General features: G+C 46.4%; 1 long non-coding RNA gene and 1 pseudogene across 1 annotated transcript; both read left to right on the plus strand.

Annotated features, from left to right (window-relative positions):
* The first annotated feature begins 215 nt into the window (after positions 1 to 215).
* Positions 216 to 2634, plus strand: LOC149344492 (uncharacterized). The gene is made up of 2 exons (XR_016283204.1): positions 216 to 1534; positions 1582 to 2634. It is a non-coding gene; the product is annotated as an uncharacterized LOC149344492 (long non-coding RNA).
* Positions 2635 to 9724: 7090 nt separating this feature from the next.
* On the plus strand, positions 9725 to 19681 carry LOC149344493 (uncharacterized; annotated as a pseudogene).
* Positions 19682 to 23812: the final 4131 nt, after the last annotated feature.

The following is a 23812-nucleotide window of genomic DNA, read 5'->3' on the forward strand; positions in this document are numbered from 1 at the left end:
GTGAGGAAGGTCATCACGGGAATTTAGTGAAGGCCGTGTTTAATGGGATTCAAGAGCAAGCTGTGAGTCGCAGTAATCCCGTCAACGACAAAGCCGAGCAATCTGCTTCGTTAGCGAGCACAGACAACGCTAATAAGGGAGAAGCGACCGTCTCTAGCCCTGAGGCAAAACCTGCTCTGACAAGTGAGGTTGATGCTTCTGCTCAGGCTAGTGAGCTTGCGGGCCAGAGCAGTCAAGGAATCAAGGGAGACCCTCCTTCGATGCGGCCGGCGAACCTTAGTAGCCAAGTTTTGGACACAGCGCTTTGCTGTAAGGAGAGCGGCTGCGAGTCACCCGAGTGCACCGCTGAAACCCAAGGGCAGATCGCAACGTTAGCCATCGAGTGTGGTTTAGATCAAGTTGCAGGCCAGGGAGTTAGGGTCGCAGGGTCGATTAGCAAGCCTCAGGAGAGCAAGTTATGCTCAGCAGGAGATAAAGTGCTGTCGGAACAGCTGGCTACTGCGACCTGCGGTGACTCACCGAAAGCACGAGCCGATAATTCGAACCTAAGGGGGAAATACGGCTCGGTGCTGCGTCAGCGAGAAGATGCGGAGGGTGAGGACACCGCGAGAAAGGGAGGCGCGCAGGGCCGTTCTGCGAAGGCAGTTTTAGGAAAGCGGCCGCGCTCAGAGAGAGCCAAGCCAAGGGGTAGACCGCGGAAAAAGGACGAAGGACGGGCCCAAAACATTGTAGGGTTAATGCCGGTCAACAACGTAATCGTCGGATACTGCCACCGCGGTACTCCAGACGCGACAGGCGCCGAAAAAGGGCCAAGCTGACTAGGCGTTTACAGACACCGCGAAAGCCACCTGATCCATTGTGGGGACGCTGCGGTAGCAGGACGCGTAAAACTCGCAGTGGGCCACGGAAGAGCACGCACAGCTACTGCACGGAAGAACGCCGCAGAACGCGTTCCAGTCGAAGGACACGGTTGAATCGAGAAAGGAGTTCTCGTAAGCGTTTGTTTCATACGCGACCGTCAACCCCTCGCATTCAAATGTTCAGACGCGGCTCAGGTGTTGGAGACGCGCGGCCGGGGTGCGGAACAAATCAGTGTCGCGTGGCGTCTGAGACTCGCAGGTGTCGAAGCGCAGTTAAGCCCTTCGAATTTTGTGAATTGTCGGCTGCTAAAGCCACTGTTGGTGTGCGTCCGCGCAGGGCGCGGTTGAAGAATAGGCGACCCCTTTGAGCCGCGGCGCGGCTCGTTAGCAGCAGATTCCGAGGATGTCTCTGCTGTTTTAAACCATTCCTGCAGAAAAAGCGTTTTGCAGAAAAAAAAAGTGAAAGAAAGAAGTTTTGAGCAGGAATAGGTTTCGGACGCGTTTGTTACATTGGAAGCGTTCCTTTTGGACAAAGATTGTTTCGAAAAATGCACTAGTGGTGCCCATGTGTAGCAGCGTCCGTTAAAACGCGAAGTGCTAGCCAGACGGGCCATTTAGGCCACTAGCATAAGCGCCTGGAGTCGCTTGATTTTTTTGGAATTTGGGAAATTAAGGTGACTTTGGCTCCGGTGTTGAGCGAATCTTTGCGGGGGTATGCAAGGTGACGGCAGTATGCTGCTATGCAGAATGAAATAATGTTGTGGTCATTACTAATCGGAATACATCACAAAAAGGGGAGTCTCAAAGGTAATGCCGATAGCTTAAATTGAGGTCCCTAGCGCAAGAGTCAGCATCATAGTTGCGGTTTGCTGGTCTTTTTCTTCCTGATATAGGATTTTGAGCCTATTGGTTTTGTTTATTGTTTTAAATTGTGATGCGCTTTGTGGTGTAATGTGCCGATCTGTGGGAGTTTTCTGAGTGCTGCTGGACCACTCCCAGGAATTAATTGGCTTGGTAAGAGGTAAAGAGCCTGGCATCGCTTAGTGGGGATTGTGTCGTGCTTGCGGACTGAGCGGTTGGGTTTTCGGCGTGGTTCTAACGCTAGCGGAGCACGAGTCACTTTGCAGTGTCCTTTGGGAACCTGCACATGCGAAGGAAGACTTCGGGGTGCGCTGAGCTCCAGAACCGCCGAGAGACAACTGACTCCGGTTGAGACCAGCCTCAAGCGACATCCCTCCGGACAGCGGATGCTGTCCCCTGTCCATCGGGATCTCCTTCCCCCGGCGGGGCAGTCTGTTACGACTCGCCTTCGTCGTGGGGAAGACAACGACATGGCAGCAGCGAAACGCCGACAAACCCCGAGACGCGCGTTGGGTGAGCGCCTGGATTGCCACGGAAGCCGCGTCCGTCTGCCCCGTTGAGCGAGCGTTTCCCGTACACCGAGTGTGAACGCGCGTTCGAAATGCGTGCGAACGCCGCTCATGGACATTCCGACGTCTGCGCTACGTGGTTGGCATCGTTCCCCTCGCCCAGCGCGTGACGACGGCGTGATCTCTCGGGAGTGAGTGAGTGCGTGCGTGTCTGTGATTGGTGCCAGTGAAACCCGGCCCCCATCTAGGGACCCTAGGGAAAGGAACTCTTAAAAAGCGCGGCAGCGGCACGGCCGAAGAGCTCTTTGTCATCATGGTCTTGTGTTGAGCTGTCGTGATGCAGCGTTCCTGCAGCTCACTTGTAAATATTCCTGTATAAAGTCCTCTAATTGTCTTTTCCAGCAGCCTCGTCTCAGACGTCCCTCATCCACTCTCCGGCACACGGCCATGCTACCTCGTCCGTAACAAACTGGTGGCAGCGGTGGGGTGCTGCTACCTCGTCCCTAACAAACTGGTGGCAGCGGTGGGATGCTGCTACCTCGTCCCTAACAAACTGGTGGCAGCGGTGGGATGCTGCTACCTCGTCCTTAACAGGGTCCAGAAACCTGTGGGAGCCGAACGTTCGGGCAGAGCGCACTCTGAATGAGGTCTGCCAGCGCGGGCTCTTGAAGGTACCCCTCCGATTCAGCGAAGCGTGTTTCAAGGAGCCTCACGAGTGGTCAAAGTGGCCACTACATCAATGCAACACAGTTATTCCTCAAAAGTTGGGTGCCATGCATCGCAGTGTTAAATGGAGCGTGATACCAATTTTACCGCGGCAGCTATGTTATCGCGATCTTCGGTCCCATGCTGCCTCACTTACGGGATCTAGCCTTAGCTTCCTGCAGCACAACCAGCGAGACTCTGACCTGTTGCCGGCCCGGGGATCCAGAAACCTGTGGCAGCTGAACGTTCGGGCGGAGGGCACTTCGAATCAGGTCTGCCAGCGCGGGCTCTGGAAGGTACCCCTCCGGTTCAGCGAAGCGTGCTTCAAGGATCTGCGCGAGTGGTCAAAGCGGCGGCTTTGCCTGAATGATGTCTGAGATGGCATCGCAGGATTTCCTGCGTGAGTTCTGTGTTTTCGAGTTGCAATTAAGAATGAAACAGCGTCGAGGTGGAGGTGACGCACACTACCAGCTGTTTCTTTAGTGTATTTGTGTATTGTGGTCCTCGGCTTGTCTCCTGAAGGCACCAAGGTATAGACGATAATCAAAAATATGCCTGTGATGGCTGTAGTTAAAAAGTAGTCCTCTATAGTTCCACCTAGCAAAAAATGTCATGTTCAGGTATGCTCGGTAGTAGGGAAGTGATCAGCTTTCAACAGCCGTAGTTCCTGGCTTTCCTATTTTCGAGAGAGAGTTAAGCGGGCACTGTAAAACAGCAGTGCTGGGAGGGGCGTCCGTCGCATCAATGGTTGTACTGGAGGCCCACGGTTATTCCAGTGGCGAACGATCCTTAAGCCTCCCCATTTTAGGAGAAGCCTTGACGGCTCCCAACTCAGTGGCCGGCGAGCCCTATTTTGGAGGGGCCATGGCAGCCTTCACTGCAACTGCTTGGGGCGGAACACAGCTACCTCAGAATATGCGGCTTCGGTTGGAGCCAGTTTGTACTGTGGTGCTCCACCCCAAATGACCACATGCACGAAATTGTTAGGCCCAGCCTTTGTCTGGCGTCTCTGAACGATATATTAAGGTGAAAGCCTTTAATGGCTCATTTACCCGTCCGTCCGTCCGGCGTTACATCCACTGCCTGGGGTGACTCATCGACGAGCGCAGCTGCCAAAAGACGACGTCATCATCATCGACAGGTGCAGCTGTCGGCGGGATGGTGTCTAGCGCTGATTGTTCTTCAGTCGATGTGTGGCAGCTAGTGGAGTGTGGCTCCCAAGCGGTGCAGCCATTCATTGGCAGTCGAAGTAGCACGACAAAGGCTGTCGCCTAGCGCAAATAAGGCTGCCAAAGTGCCCCCCCCCCCCGTTTTTTTCTTTGTTTTCAGTGTGACAATTTATATTTAATTTTTCTAGCTTGGGCAAGACTTGCACTAAGCTGGATGGTCGCCTTTGCAGTTCGCCGAGTGGGGCACCACTGCATCGCAGTTCTGTATCTTTGCATGGTTGTATCTTTGCATGGCTGTATCTTTGCGTGGCTTTAAGTAGTTTCTAAGCGGATATTTTTTACAATTCAGAGGTCACTGTAGCAAACAGTGCCGTACTGTGTTCGCGCGCAGTTCCAAGTGTGGGTGGCGTATCGAAGCAGAACCTGACGTATCAAAGCAGGCGTATCGAAGCAGAAGCAGAACCTCTAATGTGGACAACTTAGTCCGCCACCTCTCAATCTACCTGAGCTTTCCATCAAGGCTTTACGATTAACGCTAAAAGCTTAGCATTTTCTCCGGTGTACCTTGACACTACAACTTCCCGGTAGCGAAATTTCTGTGACGAAGTTCGCCCATATACGTAAACGGTCAGGTCACCCCGCTGTCTGCCGCCGAGTGGAAGTGCTATCGCGAGTCATTCTTTGATTAACATTACAAGTTGCCTTTTCACAACTGCGGCCCAAAGTGTATCCCGCCTGTCTAGGCAGTGAGCGCAGATGCGTGTGGTCCCTTCAATGCTTTATGCTTGTGGTGTACACTAAATCGAAATGTCGAGAGTGCCGGAGGGCGAAAGGCGGCTAATTGCGGATTTAAGTCTGAGGGGCTACTCGCAGAAACGAATTGCATCAGAAACAAATCGTGCAATTCACACAGTGAACAGAATAATTAATGCATGCCGGAAAGAAGGCAGCTTCAGGATACCCCTCGGCAACCTCGTCGCAGAGTGACAATACATCAAAAAGACAGAGCTAGTAGCTGCTGTGGCAAACACCCCAAGGACGTCCTTACGAAACCTGCAAGTGGAACTAGGTTTGAAAGATTTTTCTGTCACTACAATCAAGCGCCACCTTTAAGAAGCTGGCCCAAAGAGCAGAACTGCTGCACAGATGCCGCTTCTGCATGCTCAAAACAAGGACAAACGCCTTCAGTTTGCCCAAAACCCTGCAGATTGATCGGTCGACAACTGGAAGTGCACCGTCTTCACGGACGAGCCTTGTTTTTCTACTACATGGGACCCAAGAGCTCGAGTCTGGCGCCCCATCAACAAAAGGTATGTGGCATTGTACGTAAACCTTTCTTATAAATAAATTATTAGGTGGCAACTTTGAAAAACTTTTTTTAGAATTATTCAGCTTGCAAATTAGCGTTCTGGTGAATGTGTATACATTACGTAATATACTTTTCAAATGCGCAGCAGCTTATTGGTTTTAACAGCATCGGGCAAAGACTGATCGACGTGTCTGGCTTAAGTGTATGTGTCTAAAGCCAGTAAAAACAAGCTTGAATACAGAACTTGAAGCTTGAAGACAGTTGCGTGCAACCCCTTCCGATTTTGACCCCTGTCTCACCACGAAGCGTGATTTGAGAAGAGCGCAAAACAAAAATTCTGTTATGCATTGTGGACTGACTACTTGGACGACAATACTTATCCGTGCACGAGGTGCTCACGCTAAACTACATCTCAAAAATGCATGCATGCAGGTTGAACCGTGTAAGCAGCATTCAGGATTGATATTTGCGAAGTTTGCTAATGACACTTTCAGTAAAATCACTCTATACGTCAATTCTAAAGTTTTTATTGTTTCTCAGTCACTCGACTGCGCAGGCGATTGACGCAAAGGCGGTATCGCTAAAAAAAGCAGCCAAGCTATTAATTTTTCAGTTGCTTGTGGTAATTATCTTGGCTTCTAGGAATACAAGTTCAGTTCACAGACTCAATAAAATTAACACGTAGTATACCTTCAGAAGTATCCCTTCCGTGAAATTCGGTTTCGGATGGCTGATGTATAATTCTCATAGCAAATGTATGCATATAACAAATTTACATGTTATCACATCAAACAAGTGCGTTGTAACAAAAGACAATTACCTCTTCTACGACACTAGAAAGTTTGTTTTTTTTCACGGCATTAAAGTAAACAAGAATCCCAGGCAGCACAACAACATTGGCCGAAGGTCGGTCAACTGTTGGCAAAAGTTGGCACGAACATCGGTCCTACACTGGCATTTGGGCCGAGCGCTACCACTTTACACATTGGACCTACTTTCATGCCAGTTTTGGGCCAATGTTCGGACGATCAAGCGGCCAACGCAGTACCGATGTTCGTTCTGCAGTATGGGCCAGCAAAGGTCTCATACTGGTATCCAACTTTGAAACATTGGTAGCCAGCTTTCAAACATTGGTAGCAAACTTTCAAACATTCGTAGCCAGCTTTCGAATAATGGTTTCCAGCTTTCGAATAATGGCATCCAGCTTTCGAACGCTGACACATGCAATTAACCCACTCGCCAATGACCGGCACTGTGGATGGATGTACATACCATTCTACCTAGCAAATATTCATAATACAGGGTGCGAAAGAATTCCAGAAAAAAGACCCGTTTATTGCTTTGAGTTACAAGAATCACGCTTTTAGCCCGCACAGGATGGTTTGCGCTACCACCAGCCACCCTGGGGAGTAAAGAAAGGGGGCCCAAGAGCATGGTGGCAGAGGCTGTGGGAAAACAATTTATTTTCAAGTTTGGCGCGTGCCGATCAGGTTGGGCAAAGCATCTGCGCAAGCTGCTGCGGCACGGCTAAGGCATCCATAAAATGCTCAATGGAGCTGTCCTCCAGTGAACTGATCAGTCATATCCGAAGTAATGGTTGCACTCCACTTGCAAGAGGGCTGCTGGACTGCATTCAAACAAATTCCTCGTCCAGCTCTTGCACGATGGCCTCACGAAGCGCCAAGCCTGCAACGATCGAGATGCATGATGTCATGGTAAGTTGAATTATGGCCATCACAGAACAAAAACAAAAATGATTAAATAACACCGAATTTTGTGAAACACAGTCATCGTGAAGACACTAGCAACATATTTTACAGGATAATTTTAAATTTATTCTTAAGAACCAGCACCACATTAGTTGCACAAAGTGGAATTTAATTTACTAAACTTCTCTTATACCAAATGGTTTAATTTAGTCCAATGCGTCGCGTCGCACTCCCAGTAAATATATTCAGTGCGAGATAAGCAAATTAATGTGATATTGAAAACAGATTAATGTATTATTTTGTTTTAATATCATAACTCGTATCTCTAAATTGCGAGCTAATTTTTTATTCAAGTAAATATGCACAGGTTGTAGCGTCTCTTCCACATGGACGTCAAAACAACATTTTTGATTAGTTTTTTTTAATAGGGTTAAAAATACGGCTTGCGATTTTTTGCGAAATATGCTGAACGCAAGGAACTCAGGGCACCTTTGTTTTTCCTTATAGTCGCTTCGCATGCATGCTATAATTGGATTCGAAACTGCGACTTGCAAACCACACAAAATACTAGTCTGATAGTCCAGAGAAATGCCCTTTTTCATTGCGAGAGAACTTGGGCAAAGGCTTTAACCAGAAATTGCGGATTTTCTATTGAGACTGCAAGTGTAGAAGGCAAAAAGAAACAGTACGGAAGTATTACACATATTCTTACCAACTGGTCTGCAGTGGAAAATTACTTAAGCGGTTCTGATTTCCGTCGTGCATAAGCGGTAAAGGACATATTCCCGAATGCATCCCATCTCAGGTCATATGAGTTCAAACCCGCTGTTAGCCAAAGTAGTGAATCTTCAGTGAGTTCATCTCACCAAAGACGAAAAATTAAATTCTCACCATTCGGCCACAATTCCACTGCGCACGACGTCAAGCAAGCCATTTCGCAATGAGAGTGGGTACACAGAAGTCGTCCTCGTGCTTTTTGGCTCGCTCTGTTTTCCTGCCGAAAAAATAAAGGCGCATGTAGTCAAAGCAACGTTTACTACAAAAACCACTTTAACTTCCAGACGTATATCAAGATAAAAGAGTTTTAGTACTTACAAATAAGATCTTGCAGGCGGTACGAACAGCGTCGGAGCTCTCCTAATATATGAGCGTGGCTTTTCGCCTGCACAGACTATGAACGGTGCTAGCTCGAGTGTGCATGCATTTTCGTCGTGTTGGTTGTGCACGTGGTTGGGCTCCGCCGTGGAGTCAAGAATGTCTTATTGTGATGCGTCGCGCGGTTCCAAGACGAGCAGTGGAGACGATGGTGGGGGGGGAGGGGTTGGCTGGAGGGGATAGAGTCATTTTCCTTTACACAGGTTTCGTGGTTCCGAGAAAAGTCCTCGAGCTGAAAGGTGGAGACAGGGAGATTGTGGAAGGGTGCACGAACAGCGAAGCGCGTAGCTGCGCGCGAGGAAAAATAGTTTTGAGGAAGTGACAACCAAAAAGAAAAAAAAAGCGCTTCGCGGGGTGGGGGGTTTGCCCGCTACCTAAAAAAGGGGGCGGCCGGGAGAACAGATGGGGAGATATGGGAAGACTTGAAAGAGAGAGGGAAAGGGGCCAAAACACGTGAAAAGGGTTTGGAATTTTTGGAGAACGAGTCACATGGCCACAGGCAGTACGGAAAGCAATACCTACAAGGAACAAGTGGATGGGAAACACGGAAGCGTCAAAGTATTGCTACAAAGCTGCAGCAAAAGCCCGAAAATTTTGAAGTGAAAAACTTACAGCTTCATTCATTTCATTCATTCATTCATTTATTGATACTGTCAGCCTTTCTCAGGCTATTACAGGAGTGGAAAACCTAATAAATTCACATTCAAAGCAAGGTACATTTCACAACTGCGATATCGACACAAAAACAAAGGAAAAATCAAACAGTAGACAAGAATAACGTATGGAAGTGCTGAGGCAAAACTATTACATTGTTGTACTACGGTCCAGGTAAGATTTTAGGCATTCTAGAAAGGCGTCGAGGGAGTTAATATTTACAATGGACTCTGGCAGCATGTTCCATTCTTTAATAACACGAGGAAAGAAACTGTACTTAAAACAATCGTTATAAGAACGCGGCACAGGAATATACATGGAATGGCGATGTCTTGATGTTTCATTAGGGTGTATTGTAAAATATGGTGATGTGTTGATATTCAAGTGGCCATGGATTAAAAGGTAAAGAAATTTCAGCCTATCTACCTTAGTGCGGTATTCTAAACTTTTAAGGTTTGCTAATTTACATAATTCGGTCGGTGAATCAGTTCGGCGATATTTATTGAAAATAAAACGGGAAGCAAGTTTCTGAACTTTCTCAATTTTTAATTTGTTAGACGCAGTGTAAGGATCCCAAACAATTTTACCATATTCAATTACAGGTTTTACAAGGGTGTTATAAGTGAGTGTTTTTACATCGGGAGCTGCGTTACGGATTTTGCGTCTTAGTGCCCAAATTGTTTTGCGTGCCTTAGAGCATATATTATTTATGTGAGTATTCCAGTAAAGGTCAGAAGTGAAGGTTAAGCCGAGATACTTATGCTGATGTACTCTATTAACTGGTTCACCTGCAATGGAGTAAGGGTATATCATTATAGTTTTCTTTCTAGTAACAGACATAATTACGGATTTGTCAGAGTTAAGCACCATCTGCCACTTAGCGCACCAATGTTCTATTGCATGGAGATTAGCGTTCAGTTCTTCTTGATCAGTTCTTCTTGATTTCGCCAAAACGACTTCAGACACTCGCGTATTTTGTTGGGCCGTATGACGTGGCTTCTGTTAGTTCAAGATAGCTTAAAATGTTACCACATAATTACAAAAATATAAAGCAAAAAAAAATATCCAAGCAGAATGCACGCTCTTTGATAGTTTCATGCACCGTACATACGCCAAACAAGCTAGGTTAACATGCGTCTAACGCCAGTTCTCAGTCCATTTATTCAGTGGTCGTCGAAAAATCCTCCAATTGTTTGTTGGTGTGGAAGTTTCGCGCAAAAAAAAGCAAAAACAAACAAAGGCATGTTGAATTGTGGTTCGCAACTATTTCGATGGTTTTCATTAATAAAGGTCATGTTCGAAATAAAAAAAAAACTTGCGAGTAAATATGCAAGGACGTGAGCAAGAGCTATATGGCCCCCAATGCAAATTACGTAACACAAGAATAAAATGGTCAAAAACAACAATTTCCAACACTACGATTTGCAGAAAAGGAAGGAAATAGCAAATCAGAAAACACGGGAAAGGCGCGATCACAGGGCACGAGGTATAGGGAAGCGTAGGAATCGCTTAGCACGTGTCCGCGTGCGTTTATGAAGCACCCGCCTAATATTTCACGAGCGCAACGCATAATTCGAAATTACGAGGCGACTGCTTCGTTTCTGGATGTTGCCAAAACTGAGCACAATTTCGGTTTAGCGAATGCACTTGCGCTAATCTATTACGTTTGTATCGCAATCTCCATGAAGCAGACACCAGCTGCGCACTGCGGCAGTGAATTCCTAGAGCGAATAAAAAAAAGTGATTTTTTTATTCCAAAAATTTAATCAAATCAAACTTATTTGATTTTTGTTGAAGGCGCCTGTTGACAATTTTTGTTGAAGGCGTCTCGGGTGTAATCAGAACGTTAATTCTGATCAACAGGACTCCGATCGCAATTCTCCTAAACGTATTATTGCTGCTCACTGCGCAACCAGAGTGCAGCTTTTCCAACGGAATCATGGGTAGCTTTGCTCACAAACTGCAAAAGTGTTCGGTTAAAATATAATAATAAATAAAACCAAATCTTTGAACTCGGATGTTTTAGCGCGTTTGAAAATTATGAACTGCCGATATGGTACTCGACAATAAAAATAATTTTGAACCCATTTTAATGGATGACACAATGTTTACCAACGTTTGCCAGTATACTCTGAACACTGGATAAGCGGTGGCAATCCTAGACCAATATAGCCAGCTCCCGGAAATGGCATAGCCAATTCTGGCAAAGAGTGGAACAACGCTGGCTAACATGGCCCATGATAGCCAGGATTCGATGATGGCACAGCCAGCAATGGCAAACAGTAGGGAAATCCTGGCTAACCTGGCCCATGATAGCCAGGATCTTATTACGGCTCGGCCAATACTGGTAAAGCGACGGACAACCAGGGCCATTTTTGGATGTGCTAAGGAGTGGCGCAACCAATATCGGATGCTCACTGGCAACTCTGGGCCTAGTTAGGGCCACGCTCTGCCAGTGGATTTCCAATATTGGCCCGCTGCCGTGTGCTACCTGGGATATAGCAGCTGCACTCCATCTTTCTTACAGGTATATGCCGCAATTGATACGACGAGTTGTCGCAAGTGGAAAGACCTCTTTTACTGTAGGGGGGCCCTCATGATGGATGGCCTTAGCCCTCTCGTCTGAATACCCGGGCGATTCACGTCGAAGGGTTACTCCTCTATACTGGACAATGTGGCTTTGCCATTTTTCGTAGACGACCTGCTCCCTGATGTGGACTTCGTTCTTCAACACGACCGCTCCCCAATACACACATCCAAGAGGGTTGCCTCGTATCGGCAGAACTGGGGAATTGTCGGTATGGATTGGCCTCCTCAATCACCAGACCTCAAAATCATCCAGAACCTATGGGGGAACATTAAAGTTGCATCGTCGGCTAAAAACCTGCATAGTTTGTCGGCAGACCATTTGTGGACACTTGTCCAAGAGCGTTGGAAAGAATTAAGGGCCAATGATCACCTGTGCGCTTCGCTCTACAAAGTCCTTCGTGGCAGGATGAGCGCTGTGGTAGATGCCGGCGGCGATGCTACGCGCTACTAGGCCATCAAGTACGACCTACAGCCGCGCTTGCGTCGAGACGGGCTGCAACGTTGCGCGATTCGCTTCACCGTCGGTTCAAGATTGCCTTATTTGTGATTCTATTTTTTTTTCAATTCCTTTTTTGCTTGAGCTTATTAGAAGAAAACTATATTCGAGAACTTGTTTCTTTTTCATGTTCTGAGTAAGCCTCTTATTTTCTTGCTTTTTGTGCATATGCGAAGTAAAACATTGGCATTTTCTTTTCCTGTTTTTTGTTTTTATAATTGCGCCAGTACCTTCCTACAGTATTCATATTAAACTTAGACATTATCTCCGTAGTTTTTCTCGCCTATTCAGCGCCGATATTCCGGTCCACCGAGATCTCACCACATGACAGCACTCGTTTACCAACGCTGAATATTAGTTGCCCATATAATAGGGTCGAAGTTTTAAAATGTTGTGGAAGAGTCCTTGAGTAGAGTCTAAGAGTCCTTTCAGAGAAGTCGTAGCTGCAGTAGTGCGCATCTGTGAGGATTCTTCATCGCGGTGAGCATTCTCTGAAACAAATCTACAAGTCTCTCTTCGTCCCGCACTCTCGACATTTCGGTTTAGTGTAGCCCACAAGCAGAAAACATTTAAACGACCAGACGCAGCTGCGATCTCGGCCTAGGCAGGCAGGTACACATTTTGGGTTGCAGTTGTGACTCGGCAGCGTTCTTTTAGTCTTAATGGCCGGATGACTCGCCAAAGCAGTTCCACTCGGCGTCAGCCAGCGGGGGGACCTGACCGTTTACGTCTATAGGTAATCTTCATCATAGAATTTTCGCAACCGGAAAGGTGTAATGCCAGAGTACACCGGAAAAAAACTACGCTTTTAGCGCTCATCCGAAAGCCATGATGGAAAGCTTAGAGGTAGATTGAAAGGCGGCTGACTAAACTGTCCACATACCCTACTCAAGAGATTCTGCTTCGATATGCCAGCCATACTTGAAACTTAGCGGGAACGACACTCTTTGCTACGGCGACCTATGAACTGATATGAATACCGGCCTAAAAACTGCATAAAGCTGCGCAAAGATGAAGCCAGAGATCCACTTAAACATTAGGGGTTGTTTTCAAATGCTGCTGAGCCTACCTCACCGTCTATACTTCAATCTGTACGAAGCTAAAATATGAGACTTAAGAGGGAGCAGCACCTCTGTTAGTATTATTCCGCTCCAATTAATTTTCGTTGCGCCGCGATTTCAGCAGACAACAGCTGTCTTTTGCCAACATATATTAACAGCTACTCAGCAAGACGCCAAACATTTAAAATATTTGCGGATCGTAGTGCTGCAGCAGTAGCATAAAGCTTTGAATATTACGAGGCATGCATTTTCTCCCCAGTTTTATTTGTAGGTTTCAACTTCATCAGGCACGAGAAGGCTTTGCTACTCTTGCTGGGACGGGATAAAAACTGCGCTTATCGGCAGTCTTTTATTTAGTCACAAACGTTTTTCCAATCAACGTTTTGCGGTCGCGGTGCAAAATTGAAGCCCACTTCACGGCAATACAGGGCGCACTGTAGCAGACGACGCGCGAAACACCGCCTGCGGCTCTCACTGCCGTTCCGCAATATTTCCCACGACGCCCGCCAGAGGTGCCCTGCACAATGGTGGCGAAAGCTGGACCCAAAAAACGATTTAGCGCGACTGCAGCACAGTCAGAATGTGCGGGGAAAATCACTCATATCCAGAAATACTAAAGCAGAGATTAAAGTGCTATACAACAACAAAAAAATGGATATTTTAAAGCCAGGTTTTGTTAAATAAGTAAATTATTTTAGCATAGCATTATGCCGAATTTTTTATTCGTTTGCAACGCTCTTATTGAGCCCCCTGTGTGTGGTGCATATGCAGCGCGTCGTTGCAGACCTTGTTTCGGTTTGCGGCCAGTGGCGGGAGCTTACAAAGCAATTCCTTATCGACAGCTGTCTGCCACAGCACGTCTGGCAAAGCGTCTAAATTAAGCGTATAATTATAAGCGTATAAGCGTATAGCGCATAAATTAAGAAATGGCCCGTTTAAGAAGTTATCCTTTCTCTTCGCACTAATGCTGCAATTTCTGACACTTCAAGCGAACACAGCCCCGAGAAAGGGGACAGAAAAGGGACTGGCACTTAGTCAGGCATTCGTTGCCTTTTTGTCAGCCTCCTCGACAGACTTTCTGTATTTCTGTCCAAATAAACATTAATTAATTAATTAATTCATTCATTCATTCATTCATATGGACTCTGCACAGTCTTCCTTCGGCGTCAGTGTGCCGTGCAGGAGAACCAGGTCAGCAGGGTTGCATGCAAACTGGCATACGTCTTTCGTAAACGGCGATAACTGAAAGCCAATTGGACTGCTTCCTATGACAGTAGCTGTTTCCGGTGAACCTGCTGCCAAGGTGTACATCCTAGGCCTGTTGTCCCAGACGCAGCAAGCCTTCCAAGGTGATTATTATTTCGAATCTGTTGGAACCGCCCCGGGAATTATGGCTGAGAAATATACTACCTTCCTTGACTGTGCGCTTTGCATGACTATCGTGCCTGTTCTACGCTGAACCAGGCTCGTGCCCACACCAGTGGCCTGGTGATGGTTCCGTGTTAGTGTTAACTCTGCGGGTGAGGCTTAGTTATTATATGTGCATTTTTGGGTTTCTGGCTTTACTTTCCGAACTGTGCTGTCGCTCGATTTGGTTCGTTATATTCTATGATAGCTGTTGGCCACGCATATGCACGACCAAGCACTATAGCCAGCGCTTCACCTCTAGAACCTGGCATGGCACGGGAGGTCACAGGGCCATGTTACCACCGGCCGACCTCTCCACCTTTCCCTCATTAAAATTCCTTTCTCTCTCTCTCTCTCTCTCTCTCTCCCGTCACTAGGAGCTCAGCTAAACGGTTCGCCTCTTATCTGATAAAGATTAGTCATTTTTGCCACATTTTCACAGTATTGGGTACTTCTTGGTGCTGCCAGATTATACAGCTATGACTAACTAGACGTAGCAACTCATTGCTCTTCAGTCAATTCCCTACCCTGCAGGATCTTCCACCAGCCCCATCACTGAAAGGCGGCCTCTTGAAAAACATCGAGCCAAGCGCAGGCAGCTCCGTAACCGCAATAAAAGGCTAAAAGGTCTACTGCTTCAGCGCAGTCACATGAAGACCACTGCCGAATTGGTAGAAAGCCCGCGTGAGCATTTATCCCAGCTGTTGCTGCTTTTGTAGAAGCCCCGTTGAAGATGCGCAATGTGTGCAAGTTTGGCCGTCCATGGACAAGCCAAAACAAAGCCTTTGCCTCGGGCTTGTACTTCCGCAGCCCAAAAGGCTACAATTATTGTAGGACACTCCTTAAACTTCCATTTGTTAGGTCTCTGCAGCTGTGGCTTGCACGCGTGCCACTCAGGGTCGGGGTTCACCCTGAAGTTCTTGATTTGATAAAGAAACGGCAGTCTTTTGCACGGCAAAATAGGGCTTGCACTACAATATTTGATGAAATGCATGTTTCAAAGGAGCTTTCGTACAAATCAGTGTCCGACACATTTGAAGGCCTTGAAGAGTACAGTGCAGTGCAAGGTAGAAACCTTGCAAACAAGGCATTTGTGTCCATGGTCAAGGAAATATGCACGCCGTGGAAGCAGCCTCTTGGCTATTGCTTTGTAGTGCAAGGTCCAAATCTTGCAAACAAGGCACTTGTGTCCATAGCCAAGGGTATACGCACGCTGTGGAACCAGAGTCTTGGCTATTCCTTTGCAGTGCAAGGTCCAAATTTCGCAAGCAAGACACTTGTTTCCATGGCTGAGGGAATATACACGCCGTGAAAGTAGCTTCTTGGCTATTTCATTGCAGTCGAAGGTCCAAATCTTGCAAACATGGCACTTGTGTTTATGGTCAAGGGAATATGCATGCCGTGAAAGCAGCCTCTTGGCTATTTTTTTGCAGTACAAGGTCCAAATCTTGCAAACAAGGCACTTGTGTTCATTGCCAAGGGAGTATGCACGCCGTGGAAGCAGTCTCTTGGCTATTTCTTTGTAGATACGGGAACACCTGCAACTGTTCTGCATGACCTTATTTTCACACGCTACGAAATATTGGTTGGAGCTGGATTACAGCCTGTGGATGTGGTTTGTCATCAGGGGAACCAAACTGTTTTTGATTTCAAAACTTGTAGCCTCTGCAAAAGCTGTATCTAAGTGTCAGTGGCGAAGCACTTTCGTTATTTTCAATGCACCACACTTGCTCAAGTTATTGCGCATTATGTTTTTAAAGTACGACTTCAGGGTACGCAGTGGCACAATGAAAAGCTCGTACATACGACAGGATTATGACAGGGATCGAGAACTGCAAACTCGGTCTATTCCAAAGCTGAGTTCTCGACACTTTAATCTGACTTTTCATTCTATACCTTCTGTTAAACTCGCAGTACAGATGTTCAGCAACCATTGCTCTGCTGCAATATCCACGCCGGTAACATGCCAGAAATTGTTACCAGAGGTTATACACACGGCCAGATTTTTTGAGAGGATAGACAGACTGACCGTTTATATAGTTCACAGAAGCGAGGAAAGTCTCCATATGCCTCTGCAATCTGTGCACGATTCGTAAATAAAGAATTTATCGAGGAGTGCAATGCAGTGGTCTAAACTATCGAAGTGTTATGCTGTGCATCACAGCCTCTTGCATCCGTGGCTTCTGCCAGACTATGAGGGCTTTGCTGCTTTTATCAGTTCAAATGACATATCGCCATAGTTCCACATACCTTCTTACAAGACGAAGACTGTTCTGACTTGTAGGACGAGTTGTTTCGAGGCCAGTTTCGACTGAGGAAGGAGACTGCACGGTGGCTGTGCGACCAACTCACCTATGACTTAGGAGGTGCGCGGGCGAGTGCGCCGGCAGTACAGCGACAGCTGTTGTGCTGACTTACCAAATGTTCTGAGAGGGAAAAAAAGTGGTCTCAAACCATTTGAGGGCGACAATGACGGCTATATACTTCGCCATACGTGGGCTTCCCCGTGAGCAACCCAGTAGGAGGGTAAAGGAAGGCTGTTCTGACTTGTCAGCGGCAGGTGTTGTGCACTGCGCTTCTTCGCCACCGACGGGATCCAAGGCGCAGTGGGCAATGAAGCCAACGCCGGCATAGCCCAGCCCACGGTCAGAAAATATGTGTGGCTCGTGTCGGCAGCAAAGTGGGGTCGCGGGAGGGATGGGCTCGCTTTTCGGCGAGGCAGGAAGAGAAAGCGGCGGCGAAAGAGGGCTACCTGCGCCAAGGCAGCATCCCTGGCGTCGCTGGTTGTGTGGATGGCACACTCATCGCCATCAAGGCGCCGCGAGGCATTGCTCCACACACGGCAGTCTTCTGGAGCCGCAAGGGCTACTACGCTCTAAACACAATGATAGTACGCTTCCCTCTCCATTTTTGACCGAATATTTTCGACTGCAAGCTCGGGCCTCGACGGCGAAATTTGCCAACTAAGCTTGTACTGTGCCTGCTGTCTCTCAGGTCTGTGACTCTAACATGAAAACCATTTCTGTTGACCGCGCTGCCCGGGTTCGGACCACGACGCCTTTTCGTGGAACAATTCGTGGCTGCGCCATGAGGTGGAGCAAGGGCTGCTGGAGCCTTTAATGTATCCTGAAGATATTGCGCTTGTGTTTATGTGACATAATACTGACGAAATACAGGATGAAATAAATGCAGAGTTAGAAAATGTGTTTACGTTGTTCACGTCCAATCAGGTAACCATTAATCTCATCAAGATTAAGTAAACAGTTTTTCATTCCAGCAAAAAGCAACTGAATACTGAGAAACTGCACATATCATTACGCGGCACAAAACTAGAAGTTGGCTGGCACAAATAATTACGGATTTGATTTGAGTCGGACATGCACTGGAAAACACGCATTACCTCTATTCGAAGCTCGCACACAGATGCTAGGTTCTACTTTTTAGATCTGTAGTAGAAGTGCGCCGAGTATAAAAAGAACAATAATATACAGGACTTGACGATACAAGACTACACCTCGTTCAGTCCTGTATCGTCTTGTTCCTTTTAGACTCAGCGCATTTCTACTACAGATCAAAAAATGAAACACCAACTAAGCCCACTTGTGGCATTGTTAGCTTATGTTCTACTTAAAACTGGTGAAGGTTTCGCATATCCCATTATACGCATTCTTAGTTTTCCTTCATTCATAGTCACCTCTCTTACTACACTGAGTCTTGGGGTGCCTCTTTCACGACTTATCTCGAACCCGTAATCTGTCTGCGAAAACGCGCTTTACGAATTATTACATTTTCAAGTGTCTGTCAATCCAGAAGATCCCTGTATAATTCTGTCTATGTGCTGCCGTTCAATGCATTATGTGAATTAAAATTGCACAAACAGTATACACAGTATAATAGAGACCAATGACCATCTTCCCATAGCTTTGCGTAAACTCTCATTACGAAGTACGCGAGCTGCAGCTAATCATAATTTTAGCCTGCCTCCATCTCATAATGTGCACGGAAAAAGGGTCATAGAATTTAACGGAGCCCTGATCTGGAATTCTTCGCCAGTACATATTAGGCAAGCCTATGACATTAGTTCAGCTCCAAATAAATACCTTTTGGAAACTATTGTAATGTTTTAATGTAATTGTGACTGAATGCTATTGTATTGCCTATGCTGTGTCTGTCCAGAATTATTTTTGTATTTGTTAATTACTTTCCTTCTCTGCTGTGTAACAATTTGTACCCTCCGTCACATGACCCTTTACCCGCTAATGGGCAAGGGTACAGCGAATGTTTTGTATTTTGAAAGAAATTCTGCAAATAACAACGAATGAATGAATGAAGACAGGGAGTTTCTTCATGGTGAGAAGCGAGAAAGCCCTGGCCTCGGTTACCTATACATATGTGCGGAAGCTGCAAAAATGAGGCATGGCAGTTGCGCTCACGAAAGCATGTCACAATACGATACACACACCTCGCGTGTGTGGTCGTCGTTGTGTTAATTGCTCCTGCTGAAACAACACATATAGGCTATGTTGAAATGCATATTTCCAGCCTAAGAGACCAAGACAGCAGCAGGCGACTGTATGATACTGTTGTCGTATTCGAAATAGCGCGTTGTTTATAAAAGCATAAAGTTCCAACGCTCTATTTACAACGGTGCCCCCTTAAAAATCTAAATCATGCATTGTCCTCACTGCGATGGCTCTCACGTTCAGAAAAGCTTGACTGTGGGCTGCATGGTACGAATCTTCCATTGTATGAATGGTCTTGAGATCGGCGACGAAAAAGACCACGCTTAACTGCGCGTCACTTCTGGTTATGCAGGGGACAGTGGCTACCCTTTGGAGTGGCTACCTTTTTGACACCTGTGCCAGGCCCTCCCAGTGCGGCCTCTTTACAGAGGTTATTTAACGCAGCACACATCCCCACGCGATCCACCGTCGAGAGCGCCATCGGCGTGCTGAAGAGCCGCTCCAAGTGCCTGCAAAGGTACCCGATGCACCAATACGAGCCGGAGCGAGCGGCCTTCATCATCGGAGCGTGTGCTACACTGCACAACCTCTGTCTGGACGTTCCCTTGTCGGATGAGGACGAGGATGCCACAAACCCCGACGAAAACGGGCCACCTCTGGCTGCAGGCCACAGACCAGGCCCAGCAAGCCAAGTCACGTATCTGCGGGGAAAGCCGTGCGCAACGGTATCCTGACCTCTTCCGGAGAACCCGCCTCCAGAGGCTGACAAACTTGCGCGCGGTACTTCGTCAGTTGCAGCGGCAACTCCAGCGTCGCTAGCACTGAGCTCGACAGCACCTTGCAGAATAATTGGCCAAGGCATCCATTTGTGCAACACATCAGCCACTGTTACTGTTGGCAGCGCTGCATCGAAAAAAAGAAAGCTTTAAGAGATTTAAACGATGACTGGAAGTGGTGCTGCACGTTCGCAATCTATTCCCCTACGGCGTCGGTGCTAAGCTATCGGTTCGAGTCTCTTCTGTTTGAAAAGAAAGTCATGTCGCGAGTGTCGGACGCCGACAGGATCGGAATGATCGCTTTGTACCGCCAGGAAATTCCCCAAAGAAGATTTGCGGACGTTGCCGGGAGACTGCTTTCGACAGTCAACAGAGTTTTGAAAGGCTACAACGCTTCACGCAGACTGTCGGACGTTCCTCACTGTTCGCGGCCACTTTCCACCGCGGAAGAAGATCTTAGAAGGGTTGTTTTGTAGGTCAGTTGGTGATCCATACTTCCAAGAAATGCTTCGGCGCGGCAAAAAAGGGCGAAACGTAGAAGGCCTTTTGTGGACAAGGCCTTGTGGTTTCCCTATTTAAGTCAGCCCTTGTAACGTCTAGCGAACACAAGGTCAACGACCGCTTTACAACTAACTCAAACAGTGTTTCTTCGCATGGCCGGCTACAAGTCATCCCTGATGATGGGAGCCGCGGAATCATTATTCAACAAGTTGAAGCCCCCAGGCAGAGCGGCCACATCACAGCAACCTTGACGAAAAAAGAAATTTGAGGTTGTACCATACATACACAAGGTTTCACACAACCTTAAAAAGGTGTCTACGAAGCGTGGTGTCAGCATGGTTTTTACGGCACCTTGTAAACTGTCAACACTATGCCCGATGGTTGGCAGGGTCCAATCAGAAAGAATAGCCTGCTTCAAAAAACACCAAAATTATTTCATCCCATGTGCAGTAGGCGCGATCTAAAAAACCAAGTTCACCTGTGTTCTGTTGACTTTTATGTTGGATAAACCGGCAGGTGCATAAATGACAGACTAAGAGAACACTCAAACTTTGTCAAGAACAGCACTGGGGAGAACCTGCCGGCGCACTACAAAGAATGTGGCTGTTTCCCGCTCTTCAGCGGTACAGTTATTTTAGAGAGCAGAAAAGACCAGCTTCAAAGAGAAATTTTTGAAGCAGCAGTAATTCTTCGTTCGGGGACAAACACATCCGTGAGCAATCCATCTGTGGCGCTTCTCAAGGGAGAATTAGAATTTCTGTCAAAATGATTAGATTTGGGGCATGCCGATGTTCGCTTGTGTCACACGTGCCGTGGGTGCTAATCATTTTGTACCTAGTGCTCCCTTTACTGGATGTTATCTTTTTGCTTTTTGCTTTTTTTTGCTTTTTTTTTGTCGTTGATGAGCGCAAACCATATTTGTTGACGCAGGTTTCAATAAAATCAGTTGTTACTTGGCACTCTATGGTGTGTTTTCTATGTTTCGTCCTTGTCTGCCGCGCCGAAGCATTTCTTGAAGGAAGATGTACGGATTATTGTAGCCGTCACAGACATCCCTTTTTTAACAGCCTAACCGATAAAAAACGAGCTCGGGCTAAACTTGGTGTTCAAGTTTTTCGACACCGCCTCTACGAAGCAGGCCTTCAAAGCAGGACAGCCACGCCTTCGCTTCCTGATCACTACAAAGGGTTTAGAATTCGCACAATCGCATAAGGACTGGACTATGGAGGACTGGGGACTGATGATATTCACAGATGAGAGCACACTTACAACGAAAGGTCAACATAGACTTCCAGTCTATGGTGACCTATAGTGACACACACACACGCGTGCGTGCGTGCGTGCGCGCGCGCGCGCGCGCTTAAATAGAAAAATCAAAAGTGTAGTGTTAGAACAAGCCACCAAACTTTTTTTACGCTTCTCGAAATGACAAAGTCCCATTCTAGAAATTTTTTTGCTCGACATGCGTTCAAGAGACCCTTAAATGATTCGGAAAAGCATATTCTAGTGCAACAGATGTGTAGTTGTGCTCTTTGTGGGTATTCCGAGTCAAATTTGAAAGCAGTGCATGAATTGTTAATAATTTAAAAATAATTTCGAAAAATTACTGCACGCCGTAGCTTGCAGCCGATTAGGACGACACTCCTCACTGCGCGTCTCCTACCCCGATGACGTCAGGCAGACGAGGCGAGCTTGAAGGATGCCTCTTCAGCCAACTGACGTCATCGGGGGACGAGGTATGGAAATGTTTTCTTAATAACTTTATATAAAATGAAGTGATCGGCGGCGCAGAGGGCCTAAAACATTATTTTCACTACCTAGTGATGGCAACAGAAAGATATTTTAAAAATCGCCACTACTAAAACCTTTAAAGAAAGCCGGGTAAACTTTGTAGCCATCCTTGGCTTTGCAAGGATGTCGAGGCTCCCAACCAATCGAATCAATACCGCAGGCTGCTACTCAGGATGGGAGTGTGGTTCAAAAAATCTGCTTGTATAAAAAAGTTACCATATCTTATTACATCTACAATTTCTTTAAAACAGCTCTTACCACTGAAAACTTAAAAAACTGAAATGTCTACAAGTCCATCTTCACCTAAGAGCAAAGTTGAGTGAAATGGTATGCTTTCATTTTAATAAACAGTGAAATGCTTTTTCTTCATTATTCCTAGGTGTCTGCATGAAAATAACAAATGGTTTACAGTTCGCTCATCTTCTCATAATTCAGAATGGGGCTTGTCTTGTTTAGTTAGTAGGAAATTGTGTGAGCTGAGTGTGCCTTATACGAAGACACCGATAATCACTTTTTTGAAACGTTCCTGGTGGGTGCAGGACTTCCCTTCATCAAAAACTGGCTTTACTAATTGTAGTTTCTGATTTGCTTCATTGTTCCGTACGGACTGCCAGTTTTGTCTTAAGTTACGATGAACTAACTTAATGCAATCTTTAAGCGGTATATTTGCTTTATTTGCTTGTCGCGAGCTTGAGCAACGCAGTAGTCTGTTTTCTCGTTTCCATTAATTCCAATATACTAGGTACCGAGCAGAACATTGTTTTGTCCTTGACCTATGATTCTTTTAATGTTATGCATGATGTCACCAAGTATAGGAATGACTGCATTTCTAGCGTTGAGGGCTGTAAGTATACTTAGCGAGTCTGTGTTCTCGTCTACTATTTGTTGAGTGGCTACACAGACGGCATAACATTCGGCAGTGAAGATTAATGCAGACTGGAAGCCTTACTACTTCATTCCATTTTCATTGTGTCACTGCGGTTCCAACGTAAACATCTTGTTTTCAGCTATCATTATAACAAGGTGTTAAAATACTGTATTTTTCCTCGAGCGCAAGAAATTCTTGTATATAACCTGCTATAGAGTGTTTTTTTACGGAACTGTGTAATAGTAAAATCAGCGATTGCAGGAAAAAGGTACCATGGAGGTAGTGGATCTCGTCCTGGAGCAATGCCAGGTAATGTGTCTAGCACGCCGAGGTTTTCGCACATCTCTTCAAAACGCAGAGCTGAGGCCTAGTAGTTTGCGGCTTGTTTTAAATGATGTTCTTCATAGGCACTTTGTGACTACTTGGTTACAGATGTGTTTAGGTAGTGAACGAATTTTTAAAATGTATGAACACGTGAGTATCCGCCGTCTGTCTGTAAGTAATGGTTTGTTAGTTCCTACATAAATACTGTTTATGGGAAACGTCTTGTATGCACCAGCAGAAAGACGCAAGCCTAGATTGTGTACTGGCTCTAGTCTTTTAAGGTACGACGGTCTCGCTGACTCGTATGCCATACATCCATAATCCAGTTTACAGCTTACTACAGACCGGTAAATTTGTAAGAGACATGACCGGTCGGCACACCAATGTGTTCTAGACAACGCTTTGGGTATGCTGAAGGATCGAGAGCGTTCTGTCAAATTTTATGCTAAGAAATATGTTTATTTTTTACGAGTAACTCTACTTTATTCAGGTTTAGAGTGGGATTTGCCCATGTGCCTCGTTTGAGTAAGAAAGGAATGGCCATGATTTCTGCGGAGAAAACTGGAGACCATTTCTGTCTGCCTATGTTGCAAATTTATTTGTGA

Source organism: Amblyomma mixtum, chromosome 5, assembly GCF_055824585.1.
Source record: "Amblyomma mixtum isolate Tamu chromosome 5, ASM5582458v1, whole genome shotgun sequence".
NCBI classification, from domain to species: Eukaryota; Metazoa; Arthropoda; class Arachnida; order Ixodida; family Ixodidae; genus Amblyomma; species Amblyomma mixtum.